Source organism: Artemia sp. Qi Xiang Cuo, chromosome 13, assembly GCF_049724085.1.
Source record: "Artemia sp. Qi Xiang Cuo chromosome 13, ASM4972408v1, whole genome shotgun sequence".
In the NCBI taxonomy this organism is placed as follows: Eukaryota; Metazoa; Arthropoda; class Branchiopoda; order Anostraca; family Artemiidae; genus Artemia; species Artemia sp. Qi Xiang Cuo.
The window spans coordinates 22,467,540-22,494,257 of NC_142806.1; the positions used below are offsets into that span (position 1 = coordinate 22,467,540).

At 35.3% G+C, this 26,718-nt stretch overlaps 1 protein-coding gene and 1 pseudogene across 3 annotated transcripts in view; both read right to left on the minus strand.

The window, feature by feature from the left end:
* Window positions 1-26,718, minus strand: part of Taf1 (TATA-box binding protein associated factor 1) — a 185,967-nt gene that overhangs the window by 158,797 nt on the left and 452 nt on the right. The window contains exon 1 of one of the 3 annotated variants that reach the window (XM_089099539.1): window positions 26,637-26,700. The exons of the other annotated variants lie outside the window; for them this stretch is intronic. The gene's annotated coding sequence lies outside the window, so the exon portion shown is untranslated. Of the gene's footprint in view, window positions 1-26,636; window positions 26,701-26,718 lie in introns of those variants that run through there. 3 annotated transcript variants of the gene reach the window in all.
* LOC148945080 (uncharacterized) lies at window positions 23,653-24,449 on the minus strand (annotated as a pseudogene).

The following is a 26,718-nucleotide window of genomic DNA, read 5'->3' on the forward strand; positions in this document are numbered from 1 at the left end:
AAAGAAACTCGGACAAGGCCCTCAACGTTTGAGTCAGAAATGGAGGAAAAGAACAATCAAATTAAAGTGTTGTCAGGTCATTTGGAGGTTAAAGACTTTCTTATAGCCCAGCTGAAACAAGAACTTTTGGTGGCTATAAAAACTCACCCGAGAGACCCTTAGCAAACTTCCCATGACCAAGTTACAATGTGAATGCAAATGGACAATGATATTGCTGTTGCTAACTGAAATTCACCCCCTGATAATGAAGTGCAAAAGATAACAACTAGCCCAAGCATAACCCATGACTATGTGATCTTATCAGACGAAATGAATCCTGATGCTATGTCATTAGCTAGTGCAAGTGCACCCATTCCCACTGTTGCAGAGAAGAGTGATGTAAGAATGTACGACGGTAAAATGGACACTGCTGCTCATAAATACAACACACTTTGCCATTTATTTGAACAAGAGTTTTGTAGATGGAAGAAAAAGTTCTGGTTTTTACATATACACTTAAATTTTAGATCAAATGTTGCAACAAAAATGATTGTAGTTTTGACCATGTGGATTTGTGTAGTGTTTTAACTTGTACTGACAGACAACACGTTTTTGCTCATGTCACTCCCTGACTTTTGGAAAATAAGAGGGCTTGCACCAACAAGCATGCCATTATTGCTCCCTGATGGTTGTTCTTACTGGTGTCAGCAACAACCTTGTGAATATCAGGCAAAAAATAGCTTCAAATCTCTGCAAAGCTTTTAATCACCAGAATTCAATCCCCAAAGACCAGCCCCCTCCCTGAATACCCCTACTTTAGTATCCCCTTTCAGTTTTCCACCCCATTCCATATGCACCTCTTCCCACCATGCCCTGGCAAAAACTTTTTCGAAATTTTCAGATAGCAGACAGAATGATCCATACATAATAGATCCATGCAGAGTTTCTAAAACTTCAAATAGTGAGACCAACACTAATATATTTCCTGCTCCTTTGTCACCGTTTCCGTCTCGTAACCATTTTGCAGACCTTCATAATGAATCGGATAGCCTAGCTTTTGAATTAGATGAGCTTGAAGTTTCTCTCCTGTCTAAACAGACTTTCCCAAAACAGACAAAAGTAAAAAAAACATAAAGTTGTTGAAAAAGAAGTTCCTTGATCATATTTTCATTTTCTTTATTTCTTTTTTTAACTTTATATGCAGAAAGTCTCAACATACATCAGAATCAGCCATTGGGAAAGATTGGTTGGTGGCATAGTGTGTTTTGTATGTGAGCAGTTGGCACTGCGGATTCCTCATATTGATGACAATGATGGAGTGATTTGGATTATGATTCAACCAAAGAAGCTTCCAAGATCTGTAACTGGTATTGTTATTGGAGTATTTTCTTGCTCACCTAGTAAGGCATCTTTCCAAAAAAAGTCTTTGCTGAAAAGCAAGATTTGTGTGTTGATTTTATTACTTCTAAGTACCCAAATGTTGGAATTTGCATTAATGGTGATAAAGAACAATCTAAGAATTGAAAGTTTCCTCAGAAGTCAGGAACTTAACCAAATAGTGAAATTTCCAACTACTAAAGGTAATACTAAACTCAATGTAATTTGCACAAGTTTGTCAGAACATTATAATGAACCTCAAGACCTACCTACCCTTGGTGGTAGCTACCACTACATGATAAAGTGGGCTCCACTGCCTTCATATAAAGTAAAATATGTCATTGAGAAAGTTTCCTACTGACCTCTTTTGGACAGGGTTATCTTAGAATTCGGAAATTGGATTACATCTGAGTCCTGTGATGAGGTAGCAATTTTAGAGTCCTCCAATGACAAAGCTAAATTTTTGCAAGATAAATTAAGAAACAAATATGAAGAATGCTTTCCTGAGAAAATTTTCAAGCAATGCAACACATATTGTCCTTACATAACCCAAGAAATTAAAGATTTGATTCAGTATTAAAATTCAACTAAGAAAAGAAGGAAAAATAGGAAATGCTAATATGATCCACAACAAAGTACATAAAATGACAAGAAAAGCTGAGCTACCACAAAAAATTGATAACCTTTTTGAATCAAAGTCTAGCATGTGGTATAAGGAAATAAAACGAATTTGTGGAAAATCCCCTAGCGCTGTTGATTTTTGTTCAGATTCTAATGATGAAACAGTTGCTAACCAGTTAAATGGTCATTTGGCCAGAATAATCCAGTCTTTGCTGCCACTTGATATAAAAATGAACCAAGAGTATCATAAAATTCCACATAATAGTATACCTTTCCCTACTATTTCTGAGGATCAAGTTTTTAGCAAAATAAAGAAACTTTAACAAACTAGTATAACTCCCATAGATATTCCAATTGAACTTAAAAAAGTATTTCCTGACAAATTGACTAAGCCGCTAACACAAGCTTTTAATTGCATTTCAACTTCTTCAGTTTACCCACAGATATAGAAAATGGGGTATCTTACTCCAATCCCTAATAAAGATACTGAACTTAATTTCAATGGTATGAGGGCAATCAATATGACCCCGTTGTTCAACAAAATGTACAAAAGTTTTGCAGCAAATTGGCTAAAAGCTGAAGTTGAACCCCTCCTTGATCCTCATCAGTATAGTAACAGAAAGAATACATCAACATTCCATTATCAAGTCAGTCGATTACATTTTATTTTCAAGCATGTTGATGAGCCTGGCTAACTTAAATGGCTAAACTTAATAATAATCGATTTTTTCGATTTTAATTTTAAGCTTTTAATTGATTTTAGAGTGAATCCTGCTATTGTGAAAATCATTTAGAATTTTTTAATAAATAGGTTCCAAATTTCAAAATATAGGAAGTCTTCCTCTGAAACTGAGCCAGTTTTTGTAGTGTACCTCAAGGTACCATTCTGGGTCCTATTCTTTTTCTAGTTATGATCAATGATATAACTAATTATTGTAAAGACTGATGGAAATATGTTGATAATCTTACCCTTGGAGAAATTTGTGAAGCAAATGAATGTAGAAAACCTCAAATTTTAATTCATAAAATTGAGACTAAAGCTTCCAGTTCAAATACAACAGTATGATAAAATAAAAGTTCAAAATAGGGATAAAATCCTTTTTAATAGACAGTGTACAATAAATTTAACAAAAAATACCAGATATTTCTGTCACATATACAGTGACCGTCATCAGTAGTAAAACTAAACTAAAACAATTTAAAACAAAAGTTTATATACTAAATCAATTAAACTATATATTGTTTAAATCTCTAATTCTTTTCAAATCAAAGGCGGAAGCTAGCCTCTTTGACCTTCTTGGATTCGGTTCATTAGCGTTCAATGATATAACACTTGGACAAAGGTCAACTACATTGGGTGAATTGAACTTTACTCTGTCAGATTTTAATAAATTATTATAGATAGAGTTCAACCCAAATTCACCTGTATCCCAATTCAAAGCAATATTCTTGAATAAGATTTTCTTTATTTCAAGAGTTTCATGAAAATTTTTCTTTAAACCCCGATCGCTAAAAATCAAAGAGACATTCTCGAACCAAATAAAATGGTCTGGAAAATTAAAAATATGTTCTGAAAGGGCAGAAGTAAAATCTTCAGACTTAGAATCTTGCTTTAAAGCCGGAGAAATAGAATCTTTATGTTGTAATAATCTCATTTCCAAACTCTGGTTAGTACGTCCCATATATGAGCTTCCGCAAGTACATGGGATCTGGTAAACCCCACTTTGTTGCCCCAATGAAGTTAGATCCTTCCCAGAATTTAGAAAACTGCCCAAAGTATTATTACTCTTTAAAGCTACCCTTAGACTATTGCTTTGTAAAATTCTTTTAAGTTTTTCACCTAGCCCGGGTAAATATGGTAAGAAACAAAAAACATCCTTCTCCTGAGCTGTCTCCAAGACTTCCTTAGAAATCTCTAGAAACCTTTTTCTTCTTTTTGAAAAAGTCTGGTTAATTAATCATTCTGGATACATGTTGCTTGTTAGTATTTTCCTTAGAAAAGACAACTCCTCCTCAACAAATTTTGGAGAGCAAATACTAAAGATCCGATCAGTTAAAGAAATGATCAAACCAATTTTATAGTTTATCTCTCACTATTAAAGCTTTTTTTCGACTTTTATCCTTAATTAAATAAAAAAAAACAAGTTTTTTTAACTGAAAGTAAGGAACGACGTTAAAACTTAAAACGAACAGAAATTATTCCGTATATGAAGGGGGCTGTCCCCTCCTCAACGCCTCGCTCTTTACGCTAAAGTTTTTTTATTGTTTAAAAAAATAGAGTTGTGAGAAAGTCAAACTTTAGCGTAAAGAGCGAGGCGTTGAGGAGGGGACAGCCCCTTCATATACGGAATAATTTCTGTTCGTTTTAAGTTTTAACGTCGTTCCTTACTTTCAGTTAAAAAACTTGTTTTTTTTATTTAATTTTTGAACGTTTTTGAATTAATGCAGGTTTTGATTTTGGCTCACCGTACATGAATAATTAAAACAAAATTTGCATATTATATTTGGTTAAATGGCTTTCTCGAAACTTGTTTAATTTTATTTACGAACGTTTTTATTAGTAATAAATATACGTAACTTAGAATTAACTTACGTAACGAACTTCTATATTCATAAATTTTTAACACGTATATTAGGGGGTTCGCCCCTAGTCAATACCCTGCTCTTTAAACTATAGTTCGAATTTTTTTTCCAGTTCTTTAAAAATGACCTCTTAATCACAATCAGTTGATCAGTTGAAAAACTTGTTTTTTTTTAATTTAATTCCTGATCTTTTTCTTTAATAATGCTGGGAAATCCGGCGCCCCCTTCATAGCAATGTCCCTTCCCCCATGAAAACTTCCATCATGGAAAGATCCTTCCATATAGCCCCCGACCCTCTCCTTCCTCCACCTACCAGAAAAAATCTCCTCTGAAAAAGTCTGTATACTTCCCAATAACCAATACTATTTGTTAACATTGAGTAAAGTTCATAACTTTCAGCCCTCCCCTGGGGACTTTGGGGGATCAAGTCATCCTAAAAGACATTTTTATCATATTTTCGACCATGCTGAACAAAATGGCTATCTCAAAATTTTGATCTGGTTACTTTGGGAAAAAAATAAGCGTAGGAGGGGGCCTAGTTACCCTCCATTTTTTTTGTGTCACTTAAAAAGAGCACTAGAACTTTTAATGTTCCTTCCAATGAGCCCTCCCACTATATTCTAGGACAACTGGGTCGATACGATCACCCCTGGGAAAAAAAAAAAAAAAAAAAAAAAAAAAAACAAACAAAAAAACACGCAACCGGGATATTTCTTAGGGCAAAAAATTCAAACATACACAACTTTTTATATATGAGCTTGTAACCATAACAGGAGGGTTATCTGATACGCTGAATCTGATGTTGTGATTTTCATTAAGGTTTCTTAGCTTTTAAGGGGTGTTTTCCCCTTTTTTCGAAAATCAGGCAAATTTTCTCAGGCGCGTAACTTTTGATGGGTAAGACTAAAGTTGATAAAACTTATATATTTGAAATCAGAATTAAAATCTGATTCTTTTGATGTATCTATTGGTATCAAAATCCCGTTTTTTAGAGTTTCGGTTGCCATTGAGCCGGGTCGCTCCTTACTTACAGTTCGTTACCACGAACTGTTTGATAATGTGATTTAAAGCCTTGAAAGTAAGCTTCGTTCAAACTTTTCTTCCTTGAAAGTGCCCAAATGTAAATTGAATTTTAGTAAAGGTGGCACTATTTTCATCTTCTTACATCGTAGAAGAAAATCCTGTTGGTTAATAACATTTGCGTGTTTTTTCTGAGTGTTTATATATTTATACAAAATTTTGGTCAAATCATCCCCATAAATATGACGTAGATAATATCGGAGACCACACTGCCTTTCCATGACGATAAAATAAAAGTTCAAAATAGGGATAAAATCCTTTTTAATAGACAGTGTATAATAAATTTCACAAAAAATACCAGATATTTCGGTCACATATACAGTGACCGTCATCAGTAGTAAAACTAAACTAAAACAATTTGAAACAAAAGTTTATATACGAAATCAAATAAAACTATACATTGTTTAAATCTCTAATTCTTTTCAAAGCAAGGCGGAAGCTAGCCTCTTTGACCTTCTTGGATTCGGTTCATTAGCCGTTCAATGATATAACATTTTGACAAAGGTCAACTACATTGGGTGAATTGAACTTTACTCTGTCAGATTTTAATAAATTATCATAGATAGAGTTCAGCCCATATTCACCTGTATCCCGATTCAAAGCAATATTCTTGAATAAGAATTTCTTTATTTCAAGAGTTTCACGAAAATTTTGCTTTAAACCCCGATCCCTAAAAATCAAAGAGACATTCTTGAACAAAATAAAATGGTCTGGAAAATTAAAAATATGTTCTAAAAGGGCTGAAGTAAAATCTTCAGACTTAGAATCTTGCTTTCAAGCCAAAGAAATAGAATATTTGTGTTGTAATAAACTCATTTCCAAACTCTGGTTAGTACGTCCCACATATGAGCTTCCACAAGTACATGGGATCTGATAAACCCCACTTTATTACCCCAATGAAGTTAGATCCTTCCCAGAATTTAGAAAACTCCCCAAAGTATTATTACTCTTTAAAGCTACCCTTAGACCATTGCTTTGAAAAATTCTGAAAAAAATCTTATTCAAGAATATCGCTTCGAATCGGGATACAGGTGAATTTGGGCTGAAGTCTATCTATGAAATTTATTAAAATCTGACCGAGTAAGGTTAAATTCGTCAAATGTAGTTGACTTTTGTCCAAATGCTATATCATTGAACTCTAATGAGCAAAATCCAAAAAGGTCAAAGAGGCTAGCTTCCGCCTTTCTTTGAAAAGAATTAGATATTTAAACAATATGTAGTTTTATTTGATTTAGTATATAAACTTTTGTTTTACATAGTTTTAGTTTAGTTTTACTACTGATGACGGTCACTGTATATGTGACCGAAATATCTGGTATTTTTTGTGAAATTTATTATACACTGTCTATTAAAAAGGATTTTATCCCTATTTTGAACTTTTATTTTATCATCATGGAAAGGCAGTGTGGTCTCTGAAAATTATCTACGTCATACTTATGGGGATGATTTGACCAAAATTGTGTATAAATATGTAAACACTCAGAAAAAACATGCAAATGTTATCAACCAACAGGATTTTCTTCAACAATGTAAGAACATGAGAATTGTGCCACCTTCACTAAAATTCAATTTACACTTGGGCACTTTCAAGGAAGAAAAGTTTTAACGAAGCTCACATTTCTAGACTTTAAATCACATCTTAGGATAAAAGTCGAAAAAGAGCTTTAATAGTGAGAGATAAACTTTCCCTGGAAAATCTTATATAAAAAAAGGTTAGTGTAAGTAACTTTTGTTTTATTCAACAAACAGGAAAAAATCACTTCATTCATGACTTTCACCTTTCCAGAAAAAGATTGCTGAAAAATTTGTCGAAATTATCAACAAATAATGCAATAATACCTTCGTCAATTCTTGGACCAGGTGTGGTTAATTTTTCATAAAGAACTTTAACAATGCAAGAACAATCAGTGCTAGAAAAGGGTCCAAAATTTTGTTTTAAACCGGATAAAGTCCCCGTGGAAGACATTATCTCTTCAATAGAAACATCTTTGCATAAAAACGCAAATCTAATAAAAGATGTTAGCTTAGTAAGAGCTTCTACTGTAAAAACCCTGTCTAATTTTGTATTCAAACCGGAATTTCCTAGTATAACCATCAATGACATAAGAATTCTTAAAAACTTGAAAAAGGATAGTTCAATTACCATTACAAAAGCAGATAAGAGTAACACTTTAGTTGTGATGAATGCTGAGGACTACGAATCAAAATTAAGAAGTTTACTAAATGATGAAAAAACATACAAGAAGCTATCATATAATCAAATAAGTTTAAGAACGAATTGAAGTGCTTAAAGGATGAAGGAAAAATTACACCTCAACTCTATTACAAATGCCTGCCACGCACTTCCTTGTGCCCTAAATTATATGGACTTCCCAAAATTCATAAGCCTAACCTACCATTACCAATTGTGTCAAGTACAAGGTCACCAACAAATCTTTTGAGCAAATGGTTAGTGTCAATCTGTAAACCACTTTTGTCTACACAAATTTTGTATATTAAGAATTCTTAGAATTTGGTTGAAAAACTGAAAAAAGTGGAAATTTCTTCAATTTCGTTACTTTCGAGCTTCGAAATTGTATTGATGTACACAAATATTGATTTAGAAGAAGCCAAAACTCTTCTAGAAGGAAAGCTGTTGAGAAATTTGGGTTTGATTAGAGGCAAAACAGATTTGGAAGTTTCTGTAATTATGTATTTAGTAAGGTTGTGCAATAAGTTCTCTTATTTTTTTCAATTTAGAGGGGAGTATTTCGAACAAATAAATGGTTTACCTATGGGGGCCCCTTTATCCCCTTTATTAGATAATATTTTTTTTAAGAATATTGAAACAATTGCGTTAGATTCATATTTTTTAACATATTTTCTGGGGCCAGTATATGGATGACATTATTTCAGTATGGGATTATGGGGAGGAGGAATTAAAAGGATTTTTGGAACATCTTAATTGTCTGGGGGGGATTTAAAGTTTACTATTGAATTAGAAGAAAATGGGAAACTTTCGTTTCTTTATGTTTTTCTTTTAAAAAATGAAAATAGTCTGGATTTTAAAATTTACAGAAAACCGAAAATAACAATAGATTTTTGTCTTATAGTTCCGGTCATGCTCACCAAGTAAAAATTGGTTTGATCATTTCTTTAACTGATTTGATCTTTAGTATTTGCTCTCCATTTGTTGAGGAGTTGTCTTTTCTAAGAAAAATACTAATAAGCAACATGTATCCAGAATGGTTAATTAACCAGACTTTTTCAAAAAGAAGAAAAAGGTTTCTAGAGATTTCTAAGGAAGTCATGGAGACAACTCAGGAGAAGGATGTTTTTTGTTCCTTACCATATGTACCCAGGCTAAGTGAAAAACTTGAAAGAATTTTAAAAAGCAATGGTCTAAGGGTAGCTTTAAAGAGTAATAATGCTTTGGGTAGTTTTCTAAATTCTGGGAAGGATCTAACTTCATTGGGGCAACAAAGTGAGTTTATCAGATCCCATGTACTTGCGGAAGCTCATATGTGGGACGTACTAACCAGAGTTTGGAAATGAGATTATTACAACACAAAGATTCTATTTCTTTGGCTTTAAGGCAAGATTCTAAGTCCGAAGATTTTACTTCAGCCCTTTCAGAACATATTTTTAATTTTCCAGACCATTTTATTTTGTTTGAGAATGTCTCTTTGATTTTTAGGGATCGGGGTTTAAAGCAAAATTTTCGTGAAACTCTTGAAATAAAGAAATTCTTATTCAAGAATATTGCTTTGAATCGGGATACAGGTGAGTATGGGCCGAACTCTACCTATGATAATTTATTAAAATCTGACAGAGTAAAGTTCAATTCACCCTATGTAGTTGACCTTTGTCCAAATGTTATATCATTGAATGGTTCACCGCCTTTGCTTTGAAAAGAAATTAGAGAATTAAACAATATATAATTGTATTTGATTTCGTATTTAAAATTTTGTTTTAGTTTAGTTTTACTACTGATGACAGTCACTGTATATGTGACCGAAATATCTGGTATTTTTTGTAAAATTTATTATACACTGTCTATTAAAAAGGATTTTATCCCTATTTTGAACTTTTATTTTATCGTCATGGAAAGGCAGTGTGGTCTCCGAAATTATCTATACAACAGTACATCTTCTATTTTAATTACCGTATTTCATTTTTAAATTCTTCCAAACCAAATTTTCTACCAACTATCTCTGATTCTGTTAGTCAGGGCAATTAAACTCTTGGGAGTTATTATTACCAGTGATTTAAAATGGGAAGCAAACACATCTAGTCTAGTAAAAAAGGGTAATGCTGGGCTGCAGATGCTTAAGCTTATGTTGAAACAAGGTGCCCCTCTAGATTACCGTCTCCAAATATTTATATCTTTTATTTGCCCAATTCTAGAATATGCAGCTCCTGTATGGCATTTTGGACTGATGGCTCAGCAAAGCGCCAGGCTCAAAAGAGTTCAGAAAAGAGCTCTAATGATAGTATTGATCCAGGCAGAAATGTTGTATGAAAAGCTGCTGACAAAGTTTAAAATGCAAACTCTGAAAAAAAGAAGACAGAAACTCTGCATGGATTTTGGAAGAAAATCTCAGATCCATCCAATCCACAAAACCCTTTTCCCCCTACAATTACAACAAAACAACTCCAGCACATTGTTGCAGTACCTGTTGAGAAACTCCAGCTGGTATGCTGTGTCCATCAGTGGTTAGCAACAAATTTTATACCAAGTTTTATAAAATGTATAACAAAAATCAGGAGGATTGATTGATGTTTTTAATGTGACTATACCAAAGAAATTTGGCAATGCCATGAAAATTTTGGGGAAAATAAAAGTTTGTCTATTCCAATCTATTCAAAGCCTCTCTCTTTACACCCTCCCAGGAAGTTCCCATTTCCCTCAAATCTTTCTTCATGACATTCTTCCATCCCAACCACAGACAACCTGCTTTCCATTTAGCCCTAGAGGGTTGGCCAAAAAGGATAATCTCTGGCAATCTGTCTCCCTTCATCTGCAGAACATGCCCTAGCCATCTCAATTTTTCTCTCATTATAGCCCTTGATAACAGGATTGTACAACCCTTTTTGTACAACCTACTGTTTGAAATATGTTCAGTCAGCCAGGTGCTCAGAACAATCTACAAGCATTTTCTCTGGAAAACATCTAGCAAAATCTCCAACTGCTTTTTAGAGTGTCCATACTTCAGAACCATATTTGACCATTGTCATTATTGTAGCTTCGAATATTCTTCTTCTTCTTCTTCTATTTAACAGCAGGCGGGCTTTTCAGTAAAACTATTTAGCCCTTTTCGTTTTGCTTCACTCTGTGGGCTACAGAGCTACTGGCTTGATTGCCTCATGATTATTAGATATTTTCAAATATCCTCGTATTTAATAGATATATTCAGATATCTTTCAGCAGATCTTTCGACTCTAGGAGTTCAAATATAAGTTGTTAGATGTCGATTTCTATGCTCTGTGTGCAGGTATAGTTGGCTTGGCTCTTGGCTGATAGTGGGATTTTGTGGTGTTTAAAGTATTTTAACAGTTTAAAAAGCAAGGTATGTTGTGCAGACGTCAGCATATTAAATTCAAATAGGCAATGGTCAATTGTTTCATTATTCATATTACAATGCCTGCAAAGAGGGGACAGGGGAATTGAACCACTTGAATTAGAAAGCTTATATGAGAATGCAAGGAAATTTAGTCCATTTGTTCCAGAACGAATTCTATGATAAATTTTAGAAAGATACTTATTGGGAAAGGGGGAAAGGATTAATCTTATTAAAATTAATATCTGATAGCCTCCATCGATAAATCTCTCTAATCGGGATTGGTCTCCCACTTGGCTGGTCAATATTTATAGCATTTTTTGGTATTTCATCAACCTGATGATCACCACTTATACCAGAGTGGCTAGGAATGTACTGAAAGTAAGTTTTTATGCCACTTGAAGCAAGATTATCAATAATACTGAGACAATGATAAGTGTCAATGTCCAACTTATATTGAGGAGCTGAGGCAAGCAACTAAAGGCTTGATAAAGAGTCTGAATATATGATAATATTATTCGAATTTTCAATCAAAGGTTGGTTTTTCTTAAGGTGTTCTAATGACATGATTATGGCATTTAAGTCAGCAGACAATATATATAAATTATTAAATAATCTCTCTCCCATTGCAATTTTCAGGTGAGGAAGGAAAACACCACTTGCAACCTTCTCATACATTTTTGACCCATCAACAAATATTTGGAAGTGATTTTTATAGGTAATTGTATTAAGTTCTGCAAATTTTTTCTGGACAAAAGCAATGGGGGTTAAATCTTTATTCCATTTTGAAATTTTTGAGAAAGATTCATTTATTGCATTTGTTAGCAAAATGAAAGCTTCTGTTGAGGAGTGGTATTTCCTGAATTCAGTTTGAGTGTGTGGGATCATGTTATTTTTCACAACAAACCAGAGGAGTCTGCGATAAATCATTTTCTCCATTATTTTCCCCATCACAGGTGTAATCATTATGGGCCTATAAGACTCAGGGTTATCTTTTGGTTTATTTTTCTTTAGGATTGGTAGGAGGGACGAACATTTCCAAATATTGGGGAACCTAGAAGATGCCCAAGCGTGATTATAACAATTTAGCAGTTCTTGTTTGTATGAAGGTGTGAGATTCTTTATCCATGTAGGGTGTATATTGTCATAGCTACTGCTAGTTTTGGACCTAATATGATGTATTGCATTATTCAATTCCTGGATTGAAAATGGATTAGTTATGTACTCGGATCCTGGGCGTGGTTGGTAACTAGGGTTCATAGGAATTGTGGACAGTTTGCTTTGATTATTTGATGTTAGCTTATTAACAAAAAGAGTTGCAAATAGGTTAGCCTTTTCATTATCATTGTCATAATGGGTATTATTATGTATAAGTTCATACAGCAGTGGGTTGGGAGAAGTCTTTTTCCCACATATGTGGCTTATGACTTTATGTATAATTGGCTCATTTGTTTCTCTGGAGAGATTATTTGCAAAATTTTTCCAGTATTTATATTTAGCATATATTATAGTCCTTTTTAGATTAGATTCTGCTTGTAATTTTTTCAAATATGTAGTAGGTGTTGGTTTTTTTATGAAGTCGGTCCGAGCTGCCTTTTTTATCCTCCATGTATTTAGGCACTCATTAGTTCTACAAGCTTTAGGGAATTTGTTTAGGTAATTTTTGCTTATTTTTTGTCATGGTGATAGCATGATTAGCTGTATTTATTAGTAAAGATGTCAATGCTTCAGCATGTGTGTCAACTGTTGTGTTAGAAATGCATGAACATTGGGTGAAACTTGTAATTTCATCATTTAGCTTATTTTGGAAAATAGACCAATTTGCTTTAGTGTTGATATATTTGGATGTATGAGATAAAGTTTCAGCAGGTTTATTTAGGGAGCAAACTATAGCAAAGTGGTCTGTACATAGACTATCAATTTTATTTATGTAAATTTTATTCAAAAAATTTAAAGACACAATTTGTAGGTCAATTGTGGAGAAATTGCCACTTTTGGGGTTGAAATACGTAATCAGGTTTGGAGGAGTAGCAACAGCTAATTCATTATTATTTGAAGTAATATGCTCAATAAATTTACCAGCTTTATTTGCTGGTTTATTCCCCCACAAAAGGCTGTGGGCATTGAAATCACCACAAATAATGATATTTTTTAACATATTAGAATTATTTATATAATTAAAGAAATCCTTGGCATCTGTAGTTTGGCCATTAGGGTTATAAAAGCTTATTATATAGGTTTTTAAATTATTCAGCCAATCACTTATACCAATTACATCAACATCATTTTCAAAATCTGGAAAATTGATGCCACAAAATTTTATATTATTATTAACTAATAAAGCTACCCCACCTCCTTTTCTCTCTGAAGATCTATCCTTTCTCAGGATAGTATATCCCAGAGACTTAATTTGTTGATTTTGGGTTAAATGAGTTTCCAGGAGGCAAGCAATACTAATCGAATTATTATTCATAAATGATATTAGTTCATTTAGCTTATTTTCTGTGAGTGATCTTACATTCCATTGGAGTATTGATAAATGTTGTGTTGTTAATTTATTCTTCATATGACTGTGTATCAATGTTCAGCTTTGTTAAAAGTAAAGCAAGATCTTTTTTTGCTTGAATGAGCATATCATCTGGGATATAGATTTTTGCCAATTCTGCAATAATTTTTGTTTTGTGTAGTTGATGTATGTTCATGGCCTGAACTGCATTACAGTTTAGAATGAATAAGCATATATTTGGGGATTGCATTTTTGGTAGTGCATCCTGTTTGTTGGTTAGGGGATTGATTCCTGGTAGTGTTTCTGGTTTGCTTCTTCTTGGGAGGGAGGGCCAGGCTGGCCTCATCTCACCGGACAAGGAGGCTTGTGGGCGTGGTGATTCCTGCTGAGCGGGATTGGAGCTAGGGGGATTAGAAGATGGTGTTTTATATGGGGTGCTTGATGCATTGGGGGCATTTGACTTGGGGGGTTGGGTTGGTTTCATTACAGGCTTTATTTGGTATTGTTGGGCAGCATTTGCTTCCATTGCTGCAAAGGGGTATGGGATGGCCTTTTCTGTTGATATTTGGAGTGTTAGAGCTCTGTTCTTGGATGCAGGGCATAATGATTTATGTGTAGATTCATGTGGGCCTTTGCAATTGATGCATGTAGGCTGAGTGTTGTTGCAAGTTGTCAGCTCTTTAGGATGGAAAGATTTACAATTACTACACTCTTGGAGAATTTCATTGCATTTGTTTGTCGTGTGTCCCAGTTTGAAACACTTCTGACACTGAATAGGCTTAGGTTGTATTCCTTGTGTGGTTTGATTTACCCAAATAGGAATATTTTTTCTGGGATATCAATTTTATCCTTCAGTGTGAATAAGAAGGATCTACTAGTTTTTAGGCCATTAGAGTTAGGTTTTCCAAGTTGGGTAACATCCTCAACTGGGAATGTGTTTCCAGCCCTATCTGAGAGCCCTTCTTTTAACTCCTGAGTAGATATCTCTGGGGGAACATTATAGACTACTATTTTTGTTGGTGATTGTTTTGGGTTCCAATTAGATGCAATAATTGGGGTATTCAGAAGGGATTTAAGGTTAATTATTGTATCTGCTGATTTCTGATCTTTTACAGCTATTAGCAGAGATCCATCACGGTTAATATTAAGAGAAAACATTGATTTTAGCAATTTAAAAATTGCAACTCTTATTGCAGTGATCATTTTTATTTCAAAGGGGGTAGTGGGAGTAATTTTAAAGTAAATTCCTAAGTTTCTGGAGGGAGGATCTTGGGCAGGGAGAGGGGAAATGCTTTTAATTGGGGAAATTTGTTTCCTTTTTTTAGAACTTCTAGAGAGGACCTCTTGAAACCCATTATCATCATTTATGGTTACATTAGCCCCTACACTTATCATTGTCCTATTCTCCAAATTGGAGCTATCATTAGAACTTTGAGATAGGGTGCTTGACCAGCCAGGATGGGTATCTTTCACTATGATACTTTCACTGGAATTTTATTTGGGATCTGGGGGGACTTTTTTTTTTTGGAGGACTTCTAATCATTGCCTATTGGAAAAAGCTTTCAACACAAAAATAAAACTAAAACAAGAAGGGAAAAATAGATGATATCAAACCGTCTGCACTATACTATGGGGAGGATAAACACCACAGTATAGCCCTGAGGATGACTTGAGCAGAATTGGTTTAGTACAACTGCAGATTAGAAGAGATAATAATCACAAGAAAATATATTTCGATTTTCTTATAAGGTTGCTGTTGTGTCAATTCTAATTTTGATTCGCAGAATTATCTTCCTATTCTTCCAAACTTTTTTCAATTGTGAAAAAAACCCTGAGCCTTGACTATTCCACTTTTAACATCTTCAGTGCTCCCACTGTCTTTGCTAATAATACTAACAAGGTAATTGAAGCTGTCCACCTGATCAATCTTTTCATTACCCAATGTCACCTTTTCATCTTCACTTATTCCTAGCCCTAACAACTTAGTCTTCATAACATTAATATTCTAACCTATTATAGCATTCTGAACTTGGAAAGCCTCTATAATTTCATCATTTTGCTCACCCTTTCATCAAGGATTCTTAAATCATCAGTATTATCTACATCCATGAAAGTTTTCCTCCCCATTTGATTCCATGTTCTCACATTGCCTTTCCTGTGCTCCTTAAGACAAAGTCCATCAGAACAATTCATTTAAAGTGGGATAGAACACAACCCTGTTTAACTCCTGATTTAATATGAAACCAGCTGCTAACCTCACTCCCTACCTTAACTGCAGCAGTGTTATTCTCATACATAGCACTAATTACTCTAATATATATGTCTGGCATACCATGTAAAGAGAAGACCTCTACTAAAGCTCTTCTATTACCAGAATCACTTTACTTGGAAAATCAATTTTGGACCCATTAAGGATCCTTAAAGGTAATACCCTTTTCTCTTATTTTAGCCTATATATAAGGGTTAAAATAATGGTTTAAAACTTATTGTTTGATTATAGATTTGTTTTGTTAAAGTTATATAGTTCATAGACACTGATTTTTCATAATCCAAATGAATAAACAATTAATAAATCCTCTAATTTTGTCATGTTCATTTTATGCAATCTTTTTCTGTGGACTTTGATATTTTTTGACAATGTTCAGTGCTCAGAAAACACACCCTTTAATAGGAGGAAAATGGCTAACAGTAAACATGGCAAACTTAGAAGATTTATCAGTTGTTTATTCAGTTTAATCATTATGAATCAATGCCTGCAGATCATCAAAATAAATGCATAATCAGTTGTAAATTTTTAGCCAATAAGTAAGAGAAATGGGTATTATCTTTAAGAATTCATAAAGGGTTTGAAATTTAATTTCTAAGTAAAAGTGCCTATTAAATTCCAACAGAGCATAAAAGTGGCATCAAGTGGTAATTCATAAGACAGTAATGAAAAGATCTCCAAACTTACCAAAGTTTCATTCACCAAAGTCAAATACTTGGTAAACTTCTGGTTAAATTACTAATGAGATACATAAGAAACATAGACACATTTAGAATCAGCAATTCATTACATAGCCGACATACAATTTATGGTATATGTATATATGCACTAAAGAAGGAGTTCCAGGATCTGACAAAATTACCAAAAATAATAATTTGCCCCCTTCCTGGGCCATTTATCAAACCCCTAGACCTAGGGCTACCCCTAGACCTAGACCTAGCTACTATCTGTGGTAACCTGTAGACAAGAAAGAATTCCAATTATAGCCAACACAGGGGCTAACCAGACTCTTGGTATCATTAAGCAAACCATCACTAATGGATTCCCAGGAATAAGGACTAAACAGTACATTTCTAGTGGGTAATATAATTTAGCTAGGATGAAAGTGTAAACACCATATGATGCCTTTGTTTATGCTTTTTCATAATTCATTAGTTACTTCAGGGGCTAATTGCATCTTGAGCCCTTAAAATATTTTATATGAATAATGAAAGAGCATAAAAAACATCAAATGATGTTTTTTACTTTCATCCTAGCTAAATTAAATGGCATGTGGCAAATTTACCATGAGCTTCACCCAGGGGAATCCTGAGGCTCATTTTATTAGGGGGGGACAATCTTCATAAATTTTATCAAATCCTTCCCTGATTTATGCCAAATTTTCTGCAGAAATCAAGAATTTTGCTAAATTTTCACCTTTGGCAAACATTTTACTGAATACCAAAAAATTTGGCCCCCCCCTCAGAACAACCCTGACTTTACCCACATCAACCTAATGTGTAAATAGGCTATATACCCTGAATTTGAATATACCCTAAATTATTCACAGCAAAGTTTAGAATTGCAAAATTCAGCACTATTTTTGTTGACAGCATTTGAAATACTTGAAATGGTAGGAAAACAGTTTATATTTGAAGTGCATAATAAATGAGGTTTGAACTATTATAAATAAGTACTTTTGGAACATATTACTCTTGGACAACTTATTTATAAACTAGTGATATGTTTTTAACCAGTTTTCAATAGCTTAACAAGTGTTGATAACTTCTTTGTGCAGTTGCAAAAATGGGTACAGTTGCACTTAGTTGTACACAGCACTTTAGACTGTTGAAGGAATGCAGTGATCAAGACCCATATAGTGGGTAATTGCTATCTAGATTAATCAAAGAGTGTGGTTTCTCACTGAATTACAATATTTAAGCTGATGCTTTTTGGGGTTTAGGGGGGGGGAGGTACCTGGGTTAGGTAACATATTTAATATATACTATGCTTTACCCCCACCCCCATAATGTGCATATATATAGCCCATATAGCCTATGTTTCTAAACTATTATATATTCATAAAACCAGAAATATTAAATACATTTTTTTCTTTGCAATTGCTTGTCAAAATAGAGACTACATTTTTAATTTATGCTGACAAATTATTGGTGAGAATTTCACCAAGAAGGCAGGGCTCTTGCTATTACCCTCACATTGCATCATGCTGCAGTAACTTAGGGGTGGTCTAAAACCCTATCTCTATTTTTCTGGAATGCCAAAGAAAAGTGGTCTTTCCCAAATAGAGGTCTTTTACCCTATATTTGAACCTGCCTGGTAATAAAGTAGGGACATCCACCACATGGCTAATATGGAAGTAAAGCTCATTTGTGATGCAAATGGATGTTATATTTTGAGGGTGCAATTCTAGGTATATATTTGCACATTAGAGGGGTGGGGGAATATATTCTGTGAATAGCCTATACAGGTTCTAAGAAATTTATGAATTTCCAAGAAAAACTGGAAAAACAAGGAAAGAAGTGAAGACATAGACTCTCCCCCTGCAAAATATGTTAACTAGGGTAAAAGACCTCCTTTTGGGAAAGACCACTTTTCATTGGCATTCCAGAAAAATAGCAATGGGTTTTTGGACCACCCCTTTTTACTACAACATGAAGAAATGTGAGGGCAGTAACAAGAACCTCGTCTTCATGGTCAAATTTTCACCAATGATTTGTCAGAATAAATTGAAAACATGGTCTCTGTTTTGAAAAGCAATTGAAAAGAAAAATTATATTTAAATATTTGTGATTTATAGAATAAATATCAAGCAATGAAAATTACATTTCTAGAATCAGAATAAAATCAGCTTTCTGTTAATATATGAATAAAACTGAAACACTAAAAGGATATATACATCAAAATAGGATAATTGGTATTTCCAAAAAGAGATCCCTGCAGGTAAGTCAATAAACTAAGAATTTCAAGTCTCTGACCTTAAATAATCTGAATAATAACAATATTGATGCACAGCTTAGACTTTTAACTATTCATTAATATACCCAATCCTTCTCAATTCCTCTTTGGTAACAAGATGTGAGGGTTTTAGTTTTACATAATTTTGCTCAATTGGATACTGGTTTTTACCCTAGGATTATTCTGCATATTATGGATTAACAATTGTTTTCTTAATATGTTTTCGGTAAAATTCTACTTTAGCTACTTTTGGCTATCTTGGAATGGGTTTAGGTTAGGAAAATGAAACTTTCAGGTATGGGTCTACAGGCCAAAGAATGTCCTGGGAAGGTATTTTGGAGTACCTACCTCCACTCCTTCTCCCTCTAGAGAGTCTTGAAATTTGCCTACGTGACAGGTCTATACCCATTGAAATTTTACCAAAACAACATTTTACCTTAATTGTCATTTATCATTTTCTTTTCCTCTGGTTTTTGCTCTGAAAATGCAATTTCAGTTATTTGAGCAGAATTTTAAGCCATATCAATGTTTTATTTCCAGAATTTAGGAAATGTATTTGCATATCTTTAAAACCTTATAAATTGGGATTGAGCAAAATTTTGAAGCTGAAAACGATTTTGTTATGCTTCATTTAAGCAGAAGATCTATTTTGCAAGGTTTCACTTCTATAACTCAAAGATTTTTAAAAGTCATCAAAGGTCAGGGCCCTCTAGAGGGAGAAGGAGTGGTGGTAGTACTTCAAATTAACTTCCTGGGACATACTTTAGCCTGTAGACCCATCCCTGAAAGTTTCATTTTCCTAACCTAACCCCTTTCTGAGATAGTCAAAAGTAGCTAAAGTAGAATTTTACCATGTTTCCTTATGTCCAGCTGAACTCCTAGGCTTAAAATACTGGTTGGTTAGTTGGCTAATTTGAAGATTTGTGAATATATACACTGTCAAATTAGCCATTTATGGGTATCCCATAAAGTAGGCCTAGGCTACCACAAGTCATTCAGCAAAGCTGTTCTGCAAGTGTGCCAGGGCAATAAAATGAAACAGTTTCTTCTATAATCGACTTGTAGGTCTGTGGAATAGCCAAAGCACAAGAGGAGAGTGGGATCTACAACAATTGATAGCCTAGGCTTGCTAAATATCAAATCTCAACAAGGACTGGGCAACAAAACCATGCCTTACTCAAAGATGCATCAGATGTCTTGGGGCCTCACCATCACTAACTGACATACACTGGATTTGTCATTATCACTAGCTAGTGCAATTTAAGGTAAGACCAGCAATTTATGGAGATTTAGGTTAGGTCTGTCAATGCATAGAGGCTTCTTTACAGAATGTTATAAATCAGCAAAGATCTTGTAAAAAAAATTTACAGTACCTGCAGTGGAAACCCCTACTACCTGCAGGAGCAAACCTCCAAGCTTTGACAAATTCAATCTCACCTTTGGGCTCTTTGCTTTTCAAATGGAACTTTTGTTTGATTTTTTCCATCCAACTAAAAATAGTAGGGACAGCATCAGGTACAAGTGTAAACTTCTGATAAAGAGAATTTGGGTCGGATTGTTGACCATTGAGTTTATTCCAGATAGGAAATATTATTGCTTTATTCTAAGAAGTGGGGATGTTGATTTGTTGATAATTTACAATGTTGTATTTTAGATAGTGGGGTTATTTGGGTTCAATTGACCTTGGGAAGGATTATACATATGAATTTCTGAAGCGCTTAGGTAGTCCATCTTTTGCCTTCGTTATAGCAAGTTGTTCTTGTGCAGTGAAGTGCTAAAATATCCTGTTTCCAACTACGTTTGTTAGTGTGGTTTGTTTATACTATGTAAGTGTTTACTTATGCAAGTATAGTGTTTATATTATGTAATTGTTTACTAGTTTATGCTGAAGAATGTTAGTACGTGAGAAGTGAATAATATGGGAAGGGTATTGAATGTTTTGAATTCAATTAAAATTTGAAGGTTTAATGAGAAGGGGATCAGCCAAATCTGGGAAATATAATTTCAAAAAGAGGGGGGAGAAATCTGTAAACTTCTGATAAAAAGAATTTTTACCTTAAATTACCTTAAATCGCATCTTCTAGCAACTAAGGTTGCAGGAACCTGTAGATGTCGCCAGGTAGTATTGACAGGAGTTCGTTACACAATTCATTAGTGGATCATCACATCCTACACGTATACAGGACAGTTGAATATCACACACTAATAGACCCTAGTGGTGGATGAAGGCTCATCCCACTGTGTCCTCCATGGCTTGTTCCTCCAGTCATGGTCAACGCCAGTCTTGAAGCTGTTAACTGAAGCTGCGGAAACAGTTGAATCGCTCAGTGAATTCCACAACGGAACAACGCGATTGGTGAAGAAGTTGTATTTCTCACGCTTTCTGCTGAATCTTTGGCGGAGTTTTATGGGGTTACCTCGCGCTCTGCTAGACTGGTCCTGTTCGAGAATGGGCTTGATAACACTGCTGTTCATCAACTTATATGCCAAAATTACGTCCCCCCTTTTTCTACGGTAGGTCAGAGTTTGCAAATCAAGCTTTTCTAGGCGTTGCTCATATGGGATTTGTTGGTTGACAAATGGGAGCCTAGTAGCTCTTCTCTGGACTTTTTCAAGCAACTCTGCATCGCATTTAAAGTGGGGGTTTGCAACTGCCATCCCAAACTCAAGATGAGGGCGGACAAGGGCTGTGTAAAGCTTCTTAATGACCCTGGGGTGGCGACTAGTCACTGATCGCTTGATTAGGCCTAGGATCTTGTTTGCCTTTGCGGCTTGAGTTCGGCAGTGACTATGGAACTTCAGCTTATTATCTATGATTACCCCGAGATCACGTTCTTCCTCTGCGCTTTGGATGGGTGTTATAGCACCAGTAGAGTCCAACATATGGTAGCTATGGCAAGGGTTGTTCAGTCCAAGATGTAAAACTTTACATTTGCTTGGGTTAAACTCTAGTGTCCAAGTTGAGGCCCATTGGCAGAGGTTTGTTAAGTCTTGTTGCAGGGCATTGCAGTCTTCGTCAGAAGCGGCAGGTCCAAAGAGTTTGGAATCGTCTGCATATAGTTCCAGCAGATTCTGGACAACCTCAGGAGCATCATTAATGTAGAGGTTGAATAAAGTCGGGCCCAACTTAGTTCCCTGTGGCACACCACTTCTGACATTTACTGGTGCCGAGTACACGAGGTTTCCGTTGTGGTCGTAGACTGCAGCAATCTGGATTCTATCAGACAGAAAGCTATGGATCCACTGGGCTACGTCTACATCAATGTGATATGCTGACAGTTTAATCATCAGGTACCGGTGGGACATTTTATCGAAGGCTTTTGCCTGGTCCAGTAGGAACACGTCTACAGGGGATCCCGATTCGATAACCTCAGTGATTGATTCATAAGCTTGGATCAGGTTCGTATCAATGGACATTCCTTTTCTAAAGCCATGTTGGCCGCTGTAAAGTAGACCATTCCTTGTCATTTGAGCTATAACGGCATCATTGACAATTCCTTCAATCAGCTTAGCAACGACTGAGGTAAGGCTTATGGGCCGGTAGTTCTCTGGCTGGCTTCTGGAACCGTTCTTAAATATTGGAGTTATTGTTGCTGTACGCCAATCAGGTGGTAGTTTCTTTGTCTTCAAAGACAGATTATACAAGGAGCAGAGCGGTTCGGTGACTATATCAGAGATTTCTTTGAGCAGCCTGGGATGGATGCCGTCTGGTCCTTTGGCTTTGTTAGGGTCCAGCTTTGATAGTCTTTTCTTAACCTCTTCAGTCGTGATGATGAGTTTCGGCATAAGATGTTCGATATGTCTGGGGTCAGGACATGAGGGTTCAGCTGATGAGTCTGAGGAGAAGTTCGAAGCGAAGGTAGTGTTAAGCAAGTTTGCTATAGCTTCTGGGTCTTCCAACTTTTTCCCTTCAGCGTTGAATAAGAATGGTATTGATCGCCTGTTCTTATCTTTCTTGGACACATACCTCCAAAATCGTTTAGGGTTTTCCTTTATACTAAAGGCTATCTTCTCCTCATATTCTGCCATAAAATGCCTAGTTAGATGTCTCAACTTGTTCCTGGCTCTGGCATAATGCTCCCAGTGTCGTGTGCATACACACTTCTTGTACTTCGAAAGTGCCTTTTTCTTCCTGTTCATGGCTCTTTTAATGGGTCGATCTATGTGAGGCAGTGTTCTAGGTGCCTTGACAAAAGACGTTGAAGTACAAAGCTGCTCAACATGGAGGACGGCGTTCTTGAAATTTAGCCAGGCTTGCTCTATATCATCACTGTTAGTCACTTGATCCCATGCAACCGCCTGTAGTATTTCCCTGATCCTGCTGTAGTCGGTATACGTTCGTTTGGTGCAGTTGTTTGGTGGTTGACTTATTAGCAAGTCATGGGAAATACAGAGGTGATCGCTAGCGCCAATGGGGGGCAGGTAATCAGTATTCACTAGCAGTCCTGGGTTGTTAGTGATTGTCAAGTCTAGTAGAGATGGTATCTGGTTGTTTTTGTAACGGGTTGGCTGATCAATTAATTGGTACAGATTATTGTTGCCTAAATATTCCACAAACGGGTTAGTTGCAGTTGAACTTTGATGGTAACCTGCTCCATCCACCCACAAAATATCAGGCATATTTAGATCTCCAATTAAAATAAAATCTTGGTTACAATGCTTAGATGCATGATCAGCTAATTGAGTAAGAGCCCCATAAGAGGCAGCGGCATCTGGGCTGCTTGGGCTTCTATAAACGCATCCTATTAGAAGTGGCTTCCCCCAATAACAATATTAACAAAAACACTCTCAACCCCTGGGGAATAATCATGATTCAAAGTCAAATCTCTGACCTGTAATACATCCTTCACATAAACAGCAACGCCTCTTCTGGGGTGAGTTGAGAGATTCGAGAACAGGCGATATCCGGGGATCATGATATGATCATCTTCCAGTGGGGTAGTAGAGTTCTTGGGGGTCAGCTCGCAGATACACAACACATCGTATTCTTCAGCAGTAGTTGTAAGTTTTAGTTCAGGAAGCTTATTTGTCACTGTATCAATGTTCGTGTAAAAAAGCTTCAATAATTTCTTTTGACTAGTCGGTGGAGGGTTACTATAATGTATCACTTTTGGCAAACTCTTGAAACTAATATCTGATGAGCTAGGGCTCGAGCATGAATGGAAAGCACAACTATTAGTGCCACTCTTAAATGAATCACTATCATCGACACTACTACAACTGTGGAAACTATTTACATATGGGCTATCCTCAGCAGGCAGTGGGCACATTAGTGCTCCGTCGCTGCCCCGTTTTTTGAAGTTTGGATTTGTTTTCGTTTCTCCCTTTCCGCCTTTGTGCGGTCAAAGTGAAACTGCACAGCACCCTTCAGCTCCCTCGACTTAGTCACAATCTCCTTTTTTATCTTGTAGTTATCAGTGAGGAAGAGGACAGGTCTAGGTCGGTCACCTGGTTTCGGTGGATTGTTCCCGAGCCGCTGCGGCTTCAAAATTTTGACAGAGGGCAGATTGTATGACTGGGCAAGATGATCCTGAATAAACATCAGAATATCAGCTGCCTCTTCACATGATTCAGGAACTCCGTAAACTACGATGTTGAGCTGCCTTTTCTGTTTGGGTTGGATTGTTGACCATTGAGTTCATTCCAGATAGGAAATATTATTGCTTTATTCTAAGAAGTGGGGTTGTTGATTTGTTGATAATTTACAATATTTGTATTTTTGATAGTGGGGTTATTTGGGTTCAAGTGACATTGGGAAGGATTATACATATGAATTTCTGAAGCGCTTAGGTAATCCATCTTTTGCCTTTGTCGTAGCAATTTGTTCTTGTGCTACCGTATTTTTTTTGTGTGTATTCTCACGTTATTCAATAAATACCTCATACCAATGTTTACTGACTATCTTCAAATTTAGGTAAACCATTACATCTGCCAATTATAAAAGGGCATATAGAAAGAACGCTAAATACAGAGGTTTACACAAGTGACCTTCCACTGAGCCTAAATACCCAGGGGAAAATCATGCAGCTCTCTACTATAATTTACACCTAACCATTTATTAACTGAGAGGGAGGCAAAAGGGGTGATTATATATAAAATAAAACGTGATCATACTGATGCAATTATCTACATTTAATTTACTGAAAAGTCAGTAGCTACTCATATCCAGGGGATGGTAACCCTTTGTTGATTGAGAGGGAGGTAGGGAGGAGTGATCATATATAAATAAAACATAATTATAGAGTAAAATTCTACTTTAGCTACTTTTGGCTATCTTGGAAAGAGGTTAGATAAGAAAATTGAAACTTTCAGGGAGGGTCTACAGGCTAAAGTATGTCCCAGGAAAACAAATATATTTCAGCTTCACAAATTTGGTCAATCTCAATTAATAAGTTTTTAAAGATATGCAAATACATTTCCTAAATTTTGGAAAAAGCATTGATAATGCTTAAAATTCTACTCAAATAACAGCAACTGCATTTTTCAGAACTAAATCCGGAGAAAAAGAAACTGAAAATTAAGGTAAAATGATGTTTTGTCAAAATTTCAATAGCCTAAGTACAGACCTGTCATGTAGGAAAATTTCAGAACCCTCTAGAGGGAGGAGTGGAGCTAGGTACTTCAAAAAAACCTTTGCAGGACATACTTTAGCCTATAGACCAATCCCTGAAAGTTTCATTTTCCTAACCTAACCCCTTTCCAGCATAGCCAAAAGTAGCCAAGCTAAAGTAGGATTTTACCAAATCTTTATGTCTTGAAGGAATATAATAATAATCTGTGTTTAAAGGTCTTCTAAAACCATATACAAAAATACAACTACTAAAAAAAAATTACACTCCATTTGACATCCTTCCCTTCAATAGCCTACAAAATTTCCTAATGCCACAATATAAAGGGGATACCTAGACCTCATTAACCCACAAAGCAGCCTATCAAGTTTGGCAGTAGAATTCTACTTTAGCTACTGTTAGCTGTCTTGGAAAGGGGTTAGGTTAGGGAAATGAAACTTTCAGGGATGTGTCTACAGGGTAAAGTATGTCCTGGGAAGGTATTTGGAAGTACCTACATCTACTCCTCCCTGTAGAGGGTCCTGACCTTTAAACATCTGTCTGCTACAAAAGTGAAACTTAGCAAAATAGATTTTCTGCTTAAATGAAGCACAACAAAATTGGTTTCAGCTTCACAACTTTGCTGAATCCCAATTTTTAAGGTTTTAAATAATTGCAAATAAATTTCCTAAATTAAAAAAAAAAATCATTGGTATGGCCTAAAGTTTTACTTGAATAACAAAAATTGCATTTTCAGAACTAAAGCCATGTAAAAAGAAACCAATAACTTAAAATTAAGGTAAAATAGTGTTTTGTTAAAATTTCAATAGGTAGCCTATAGACCTGTCATGAAGACAAATTTCAGGACCCTCTGGAGGGAGAAGGAGTGGAGTTAGGTACTTCAAATTACTTTTTTGGGACACACTTTAGCCTATTGACCCATCCCTGAAAGTTTCATTTTCCTAACATAATCCCTTTCCAAGATAGCCAAAAGTAGATAAAGTAGAATTTTACCAGTTTAGCCTATATTCAAAATATAAAACTATACCCAACCCAAAAAACCTGCTAATGTAGGCTAACTAAAATATCTTTTGGGGATAAGTTGTGTCAAAAGTTTGTGACTACATCAGCAATTCCAAATATTTCTTCTACCGGTCAGTGGCTTTAACTAAAATATTTACTGGAACTGAAATTCAGAAAGTAATTCTGAATACAAAATAAATGATTCTCAAGCTAAAATTTTTCAAATTCTTGGTCCTAATT